Source organism: Physella acuta, unplaced genomic scaffold (genome assembly GCF_028476545.2).
Source record: "Physella acuta isolate Inbredline_101_S28 unplaced genomic scaffold, ASM2847654v3 ptg001445l, whole genome shotgun sequence".
Taxonomy (NCBI): Eukaryota; Metazoa; Mollusca; class Gastropoda; family Physidae; genus Physella; species Physella acuta.
Genome location: NW_026732960.1, coordinates 238,660 through 248,975, shown reverse-complemented (window position 1 = coordinate 248,975; position 10,316 = coordinate 238,660). Strand labels below are relative to the sequence as shown.

The window sequence follows — 10,316 nt, the reverse complement described above, 5'->3', positions numbered from 1 at the left end:
AAACATTAGGGGTAAGTGGTGTAAGGTAAACATTAGGGGTAAGTGGTGTAAGGTAAACATTAGTTTGTAGGAGGTTTAATGTAAACATTGGAGGTAGGTGATGTAAGGTGATTGGAGGTAAGTGGTTCAATTTTTGGGTATAGTAATTAAGTTAAATAATTAATGAAATCATATTTCCACGACGTAGATAGATCTACAAAGAAAACAAGAAAATATTATTTTTTGGTTCATTGTTTTTAATGATTGTCTCCCTTTAGCTCTATTCATGTAGTTAATTCGCAATCACGTGATTTCTATTTTTAACCCTGAATAATCAATTTTTCATTTATACCCTAAGGCAGGGGTTCCCAACCTTTTTTTTACTCTAGAGCACATTCTAAAATATCGGTAGGGTGGCGGGCACCACCTATTTTAAATCGTCAAACTCTTTCCAGAGGCGTAGCGACCCTTCCCGTCACCCGGGGACAAAACTTTCGATTTCCACCCCCCCTCAAATCTTTGATTTGCACCCCCTCCCCCTCAAACTTTCGATTTGCACCCCCCCCCCCTCAAATGTTCGATTTGCACCCCCTCCCCTCAAACTTTCGAGTTCCATCCCCTTCAACCTTTCAATAATGTTTATGAACAAAATTCTGTCTCTGTCGAATAGTGAGAGGCGGGCACATAGGAATCGTTCGGCGGGCGCTATGGCGCCCGCGGGCACGGGGTTCGGAACCCCTGCCCTAGGGATAGTGAATAAACTTTTACCTACAGTTTTATGTAAATATTATCGATTTATCAATTTAATTACTATAATAATCAATATTTCTTTAAGGATATGAAGGTGAGGCGTAGAGTTACCTCTAAGAAAGCTACATTAGTGCTATACACGAGTCTCTCCTTACTTCAAAACATAAAAATACAGATAGGTTATACGCACTCTATTTATTGTATCAATAGTTGCTATCCTAATTCGAGTTGTTTAACTAAATGCAAGTCGATTTGTAAATTAAGAAAAATCAATATAGAAGCCATTTTTTCAATGGTAAATTTAATTGTTCAAAATAAAATGCTGATGTTGGGTGAATGATAAGATTTCATTCTAGCAATAATTCACAGACTTCTGATTACTTCCTGACAAAATTTCTTCCTCTTCTTGAGTGAGTAGTATCACGTGACCAGCCATACCAAAACCCGTGCTAAATGTGTCCTGGACTTACTCGGATTCGATCCAGTAGCTCCTGTCTCCTCAGCATAGCCTGCTGTAGCTTGAGTTGACTCTCGTAGCCATTGTCAGCTGGGGGACAAGAGGGGAGCAGGGTTAGGTGGCTGTATGTATGGTCTTAGCTGATACATAACAGGACATTCACACAGGACATTCACAGACACAAACAACAGACTGTCATAACGTCAGTTTAGTACAAGAGGGTAGCTATGTTAGGTGGTGATAAGTCTGGTCTTAACGGACATAATATAACAAGACATTCACAGTAAACAAACTCTGCTGTAGTACAAGAAGGTAACAGGGTTAGGTGGTTTTAGATGATACATAACAGGACATTCACAGATACAGACAACAGACTGTTACAATATCAGCAATAGCACATATATTACGAGGGTAATAGTGTCAGGGACTTATACTGGTCTTTACTGTCATACACAGAAGACAAGACAATCACAGACAATGGACAAGACAATCACAGACACAAAACAAGACAATCATAGACACAAGATACGAAAATCACAGACACAAAGCAAGATATTCAAAGACAGTCAACTTTCATATCTTTTCGATGGAAGAGACATATTCTTAATTTTACCAGTCAGGTTATGATTTAAAACTGCCGCTAAAAATTGCGAAAACAAATCTTTAGAGACACAGAGACACAGTTGAGGACACATGACTAGACGAACACACCTGTACAACAAATTATTCACCGACACAGACATAGCGACACATGTTACATAACAGTTGATTGTATTATGTAGGAAGGCAAAGGGGGGGGGGGGGAAATCACAACTAGTTTCCATAATTTCTGATAGGATTTTTAGAAGAGGTTTTGAATATATATGTTCTGTTTCGCCGAACGTGCTTATGCCTAAGGAATTAGACTTACAGGTTGGTGGCTGTCTGTATTCGCGGTGTGAATAGAGTTGCCAGTAATGGAACGTTCGTAAAATACCGTTGTTGAATTCATATTTTGTATTTTGGTTGGTCACAGTTCTCACAGTCCGTTCACCCGAAAATATCAAATGCCCCCGCCCCCCCCCCCACCCCACCGGCCCGGAGAAAAAAGTCTAGAAGAAAAACTGTACGCTCTATCCAAATATATTTTCTCTAAATTCTACCCTAAAATAAACCCTGTTTCAAGTCCAACCTCAAACCTCTTATCTCTTCATTCCCATTGTTAAAAAAATCATTACATATGTATTTGTATTGTGTTGATTTGTGTGTAAGTATACTTACTGGATTGACTCTCCGGCCTCTGTAATTTGTCTCTCTCATTAGCTAGTTTCTGAGGAAGAGATAATACGGGTTTAAAATATAATCTTTGCTGAAAATATTGAATCGAACTTTGTTCGTGCAAAAAAGCAAAAATAAGCATCCAATTAAGTAAAAATTGGTATCAAATTGCATTGTCATAGGGTTTTTACATACCTGCCAAGTTTAAGAGAAATTGTTCAGTGAGAAGTGGTCGAAATTTAGCCCGGCAGTTGCGATCCATAAGATGGACAGAGGAAGGAAGTTAAATAAAAGATTGTAAAAATAAAGGACTTTCACGATTGCTTGGTATTTTTACACGAGGTCGATTTACGTTACAGATATCTACACTCATGCATTAGCCACAAAGTAACAATTAGAAGTAAGCCCATAAACCTCGTAATAACAATCAGAAGTAAGCCTACAAGTCTCAGTATAACAATTTGAAGTAAACACATAAACCTCACAATAACAATTAGAAATAAGCCCACAAGCTCTTAACAACTAGAAGCAGTGTTTCTTCCAGACTTTTTTCTCCGGGGGGGGGGGGGCACTTGATATTGTCCCGGGGGGGGGGGGGGCGATGAACATTTTTCGGGGGGGGGGGGGGACACTAGTAAAAGTGTATGTTTACTATATAAATTCCATCTCTTTCGGCGGGGCGGTAGACTTTCTTTGGGGGGGGGGGCAGAGATGTCTGAAAGAAACTCTGATTAGAAGTAAGCCTACAAGCATGATAATAACAATTTTAAGTAAGCCCCACAATAACAGAAGTAAGACCCTCAAAGGACTCCATAACCAAATAGAAGGCTTACACCAAAACCCACAATAACAATTACACTGCTAGTTTTACAGCCCACGATAATGAATATAAGATTTAGATGAAATATCAACATATCAATTAGAAAGCTTAAATCGAATTCTAAAGTTGTCCAGAGTTGGTGAAAATGAGCAGTTTCTAAATATATTTGCATCCCCCCCCCCCGCTCAAGATTTCGATTTGCACCCATCCCCCTCTCAAGATTTCGATTTGCACCCCCCACAAACATTCGATTTGCACCCCCTCTCAACCTTTTAATTTATTTTTCCAACCCACCGGGTGACACCATTTAGGGGGTGACACCAAGGCAAAAAAAAGCAAAATATATAAAGAAAAACTTGAGAGGGGGGGGGGGTGCAAATCGAAAGGTCGAGGGGGGTGCAAATCGAAAGTTTGAGGGGGGGAGGGGGTGCAAATCGAAAATTTGAAAGTTTGTCCTCGGGAAGGGCCGCTACGCCTCTGGAGGGTGACACCATTAAGTGCCGCACCGGGTGACACCCGACCTCGCTACGCCACTGGTCTAAGCTGGTTGATTTATACATAATACAAAATGTTTAATTAGAATTTTATTTTAAACCTGAAAATGCATATGTATAATAAATAGTGTTTCAACTATTTGTTTTTTTATATATATATATATATATATATATATATATATATATATATATATATATATATATATATATATATATATATATATATATATATATATATATATATATATATATATATATATATATATATATATATATATATATATATATATATATATATATATATATATATATAAATAAATATATATAAATATATATAAATATATATATATATATATATATATATATATATATATATATATATATATATATATATATATATATATATATATGTTACGGTCAAAGCCCGAAGTGCGGCCAAAGCGCGGATTGGCCGGCCAATGCGCGCATTGGCCGGCTCTCTTGGCCAAAGCATGAAGAACTTAGCACTAAGATTATATTTCGTACATTGGCCGGCCAATGCGCGCACTGGCCGGGATGTCCTGGCCAATGTTCTATCTAGACTAAGTTGTGATCGCGTTTTCATTATTCTAGGTGTGGTTTCATTGTGAGTAACGTATTGTTTAGCTCTTGTATTCTATATGCAAGGCGACATGGATCAAAAGGGCCGTCAGACTATGAGACAGACATAGCAGATGGCTGTCAAAAGAAAAAAATGTAAATCCATGTTAGTTTCCATATATGGGCTACAACTGTATGTGACAGCCTTCTCCATGATGACGAGGTGAGACAATCATCAAATAACAAAACCAAAGACAGTCGGCGTCATCGACCACGTGCAACAAGACTGAATGTTCAAAAGACTTTGCCGCGTTCCTTGTAAGTTGAACAATAGTGTCCAAGCGACTTGAGATGGCGTGGGCGTCAGAATCCACATTAAATCTACCAAGAGAGGCTCTCGATAAAATAGTTACTGAGGAAGATCTTGAGAACATTGAACAAGAAATGGAGGTTGCCATACATGCAACGACATCCTCAGCTAACACATCTGCTGCCGTGGCGGAACGTCCAGACCAGTTGCGTGACAATAATGTGGCCAACAGATTCTATATAGTTTGTGAAAAACATTGTAGTGCAGCTCATTCTTTGGATCCTGTGGCAACGATGGCCATGCTATTTGTGGAATACCCAATGAAGCAGACGAAGGGTACGGAGGGAACATTACCTGCAGATTGTGTCACAACAGACAAGACATCATGGAACACAGATCAGCAGCTCATACTGGCTTGCAAACTCAAGGTGCTAAGATGCTTAAAACATCAAATACAAAATTTAAAGATGGTGAAGTTGTGACAATGTACGCATCCGTGTTCCAGATGTTGACAGAGGTCGCGGTGATCCCCGAAGCGTGATTGCAGTTTTCATGAGCGTCGAGGGCGGTTTCTACAAATTAGGAACGGAACATGGTGTTCTAAAACAACTGTATGCTAGAAGTGAGTTTTCAATTCTTCACGAAAAACTGCTCTTATTGTCGTCAGTTGGCACTGAGGAAAAATCACTAAGAACCATCGCATCTTCACAATCATTGAGTGGGGGCCAAGGCTACACTCGCAATTGCACAACTAAGTGCACAACAAATCGCTGCAAGTGTAAAAATAACAAGCTGCTATGTAATTCTAAATGCCATAAAAGTTCAACTTGTAACAAATGATAATATTGATTGATTGAGACTATAGTACAATAAAAAAAATTGAATGTTTCTGTCATTTACTTTAATTAATAATCAATAAAGACTTAATTTCATGATCCTTACGGCATAAAAAAAAATCTGCTCATGATCTTCTAATTCGAACTTTGGCCGGTCGTCCCTAGCCAGATGATCTTCTAATTAAGACTTTCGCCGGTACAACTTGGCCAGTCTGCGGATTGGCCGGCCAAAGGCCGAAATCAAGCAAAGTTTCGGACTTTGACCGACCTATGGGAGGCGATATTGGCCAATGCGCGGATTGGCCGGCCAATCCGCGCATTGGCCGACTTCGGGCTTTGACCGTAACATATATATACATATATATATGTTTGTTTTTCTTATTTTCTCTTTTCTTTCCCTTCCGGTGGGTCAGGTTGATGGGGTGTGGGGTAAGTTTGAAATAAATGTGAGATTAAAGAAAAATGATATTATAAGCAGTCTGGATGATATGTTTAGTACAATGAGACACATACAACAAAACATTCTTCCTTTTCGAACATCTATATCCTTAGTAGTGCTCCCACGGGTATTTTTAAATTTTATTTTTAACATTTAAATCGCTACCAGTACCGTTTGAATAAAACATTATCAACAATTGTATGTATAACACTTAAGTAAAGAATTCAAATTGCATTAGAACTTAACTTTTATTTTTTTTATTTTTCATACTAGATCCAGACTAATTTTTTTTTTTACTAAAATAGCCAATTTCGTAGGCGAACACGAGTTATTAAATAAGTCTGTAACATTTCGTTTGTCTTCAATATAGATATATTTACTACATGCTGTATTTCAATATTAATTATTGTGCAATTAAAATAAAGAAATGCAAAAAAAGCTTATTATTTAAATAATATTTGCACAAATAATGTTTAATTAAATAAAATAATAATAAATAAGCATCGAACAAACTAATATATGTTATTTATAAAGTGATTTCTCTGTTGTTAAAAAAAGTTTGTTACAAATTTAAGCGTTTTCTCCCTTTAAATAACAAACATACTGTGAAAAAAAATGTAAAATATTGGTTTTAATTATGTTATATTTTGAGATTTAAATATTCTACAAAAAAACAGGTAAAAGATATAAACTTTAGACATAGAATAAAATATGGAACAGGAAGTTGGATTACCACTGGGGAAAGTTGGAGAAACTAGCACAAAAAGATGGGTTACCACTGGGGACAGTTGGAGAAACTAGCACAAGAAAGATGGGTTACCACTGGGGACAATTGGAGAAACTAGCACAAGAAAGATGGGTTACCACTGGGGACAGTTGGAGAAACTAGCACAAGAAAGATGGGTTACCACTGGGGACAGTTGGAGAAACTAGCACAAGAAAGATGGGTTACCACTGGGGACAGTTGGAGAAACTAGCACAAGAAAGATGGGTTACCACTGGGGACAGTTGGAGAAACTAGCACAAGAAAGATGGGTTACCACTGGGGACAGTTGGAGAAACTAGCACAAGAAAGATGGGTTACCACTGGGGACAGTTGGAGAAACTAGCTCAAGAAAGATGGGTTACCACTGGGGACAGTTGGAGAAACTAGCACAAGAAAGATGGGTTACCACTGGGGACAGTTGGAGAAACTAGCACAAGAAAGATGGGTTACCACTGGGGACAGTTGGAGAAACTAGCACAAGAAAGATGGGTTACCACTGGGGACAGTTGGAGAAACTAGCACAAGAAAGATGGGTTACCACTTTTCGTACCAGCCTATATATAGATTGGACAGCTATTTGACCAAAGTCATCCCATAAAATATTACAGTAAAATGTCCATTTCTTATATGATTTAGCAAATGTATGTTTCTATTAAATTTAACTTCTGTAAAGTATTATTTTAAACACTATTGTGAGATGTCCATGTTATACAAGTAAGTATATAGTCGATGTAATACATGATTGTGAAATGTCTACATTAAAATCGACCTTGTAAAATTTGCAGTCTTGTAAGCCAGCAATAACAAATGTTACTTGCACAGTCCTGTAGCTAACAGTAACATTCGTTGCTTGCAAAGTCTAGCAACTTGCAGTAGCATTCGTTACTTTAATATTATATATAATATTATATTATATACTTTAATTAGCAGTAACATTCGTTATTTTTACTTTCTCACAACTTGCAGTAACATTTCTTATTGTAACTAGGAGTAACATTCCTTACTTTAACATTTCTGTAACTAGCAGTAACATTCGTTACTTTTACATTTCTGTAACTAGCAGTAACATTCCTTACTTTAACATTTCTATAACTAGCAGTAACATTCGTTACTTTTACATTTCTGTAACTAGCAGTAACATTCGTTATTTTAACATTTCTATAACTAGCAGTAACATTCGTTACTTTTACATTTCTGTAACTAGCAGTAACATTCGTTACTTTAACATTTCTGTAACTAGCAGTAACAAACGTTACTTTAACATTTCTGTAACTAGCAGTAACAAACGTTACTTTAACATTTCTGTAACTAGCAGTAACATTCGTTACTTTAACATTTCTGTAACTAGCAGTAACATTTGTTACTTTAACATTTCTGTAACTAGCAGTAACATTCGTTACTTGCACTTTTCTGTTGACAAACAAACACAACCTATCGAAATGTGATCGAGCGATCGATCTGTGACATACACCACGAGATCACATGATACCCGTCTCTGACGATAAGACGGTGTCGTCTTTTATTATCACCCTATCGATTTTATCCTATTCTCAACGTAATGAAAAAAAAAACTTCAAAGATTAACAACTAATCTTGGATGTTCGTTAATCTGTGTAGTAATTTAAAAATATATTTTACCGTTTACATTCTTCTTACACCTGTCAATCTTTTACGATGTATAGCATTAGTTTTTAAGAGTAGCAATCAAGACATATGTTTGTGAAGTGTGTAATAAATGTCTTATCAGTTGATCATATTATGTATTTATGTGCGACATGAATGGAGTTAGAAGTAGGTTATATTTGGACAGTCACGTTTGATAATGCTGGCTTGATGTTATATGCTAGATTATAAGGTGGTCAATGTCGATTTGTTGTTATGTTCTAGATTATAAGGTGATCAATGTCGATTTATTGTTATGTGCTAGATTATAAGGTGGTCAATGTTGGAAATGTTGACTTGATTTTTTGTGATATATTATAAGCTGGTCAATTTTATATTGTGCAGTCAATGTTGATTTGTTGTCCTGTGCTAGATTATAAGTGATTTCATGGTACTGATATATATATAGCACAATACTTGCTCAGTTAGAGTGTTAGTTTATATTTGTTTTGTCAGGTATGTGAGGTTGTGTGCTTTTGAACATGCTGATTTGTGTGGTCGTGTTTGTATGTGTGTGTATGTGCATGTTTGTGTGTGTACTTGAAGAGGTTCGTGTGTGCGGTGTAGTATGTGTATGTGGTTGTGATGCATGCGCCAGTTTATGTGTATGTTTGTATATGCGTGTGTATGTAGAGGAATTAATACACACAGCAGTAACTTTGGAAAAAAACAACTAAATCTAAATTTAAACAACTAGAATTCACCCACACAATCGTTAAAACAGATTTTGAAGAAAGGTGCACAATACAAATCGTCAATGAAAGTGTATAAGTGTATTCTAACAGGGAATAAAGTAATGAAAGAGGGAATCGCGAAGAAGAAAAAATAGATTATAATCTAGAGGTTGATGAAAGCCTGCACTTCGTGTGCTTTAGAAGATGACAAGAATATTGGGCTATTCTTTCTCTATTTAAAAACACACACATACTAACACACACAAACACACACACACAAACACACACACACACACACATATATATATATATATATATATATATATATATATATATATATATATATATATATATATATATGTGTGTATATATATATATATAATTGTATGTATGTATATAATACATTAAAAGTTTGTTGTATTTTTTGTCAATTAGCCAGTCACAAATGTCACGTTTCTAACTTTTCCGTGCCTGCTACTTACTTTTAATTGTACTTTACAAAGGCAAGTGGCTTGTGTCCCTTGAGTCTGATTAACTTCCGATTGTTTTTACCGGTTTAAGAAAAATCGAACGATCGTAAATCACAGAAGTCAATGAACGAAAGGGCCTTCAGCCATTGTGAGAAGCCATCTTGAGAGTATTTTCCTATCGTCTTCAAGATATTGTATAGTGTTATGAGTTATCTAACCTGACTGTATTTCGGTCAAAGACCACATACAATCATATACTAAGAATAATTAATCTGCACATCAAACTATTGTTACTGAAAACACACATTAGTTCTGTAACGCTTCCGTTGCTAGTGTAAACCAACTTTCACAAGATGGCGGCGGTGTAGAAAATCCCCCACCAATGAATATCCGCCTTGCCTAAACAAACAAGTCCTTACCCCTATCACTGAGGCCAAGTTGACTACACTAAACGTTTTAAGTTTGGCACTCAGATAAACCAGCACACAAACCCACACCGGCCAAATTATTAATCGCGTATGGCTTTAAAAAAAGCTATACCTGGCCAAAACGATATATAGAAAAAAAATCTGGAACCAACAGCCAGTCCACGTGATACTACCAAACACAACACTGTCGCTATGGCGACGACCGTATACCAACACCAAACGAAAGTCTAAAGATATATATCGCCCCTTTCCTCAATTCTTCAGGCTGTCCAAAATTGTAAAGAAATCTCTAATAGAATTTGAAGTCTGGTTTCCTTTCATATTACCCCCCCCCCACCCCCTATTGAATCAGTAGTGTGTACCACGGGCATTCAATCGTCAGACCTTAGCACAAA

At 36.7% G+C, this 10,316-nt stretch overlaps 1 long non-coding RNA gene across 1 annotated transcript; it reads right to left on the bottom strand.

The window, feature by feature from the left end:
• Positions 1-1,199: 1,199 nt before the first annotated feature.
• On the bottom strand, positions 1,200-10,066 carry LOC131927897 (uncharacterized). Its single transcript, XR_009383709.1, has 3 exons — positions 9,506-10,066; positions 2,447-2,495; positions 1,200-1,276 (listed from the first exon to the last, which is right to left on the bottom strand). It is a non-coding gene; the product is annotated as an uncharacterized LOC131927897 (long non-coding RNA).
• Positions 10,067-10,316: the final 250 nt, after the last annotated feature.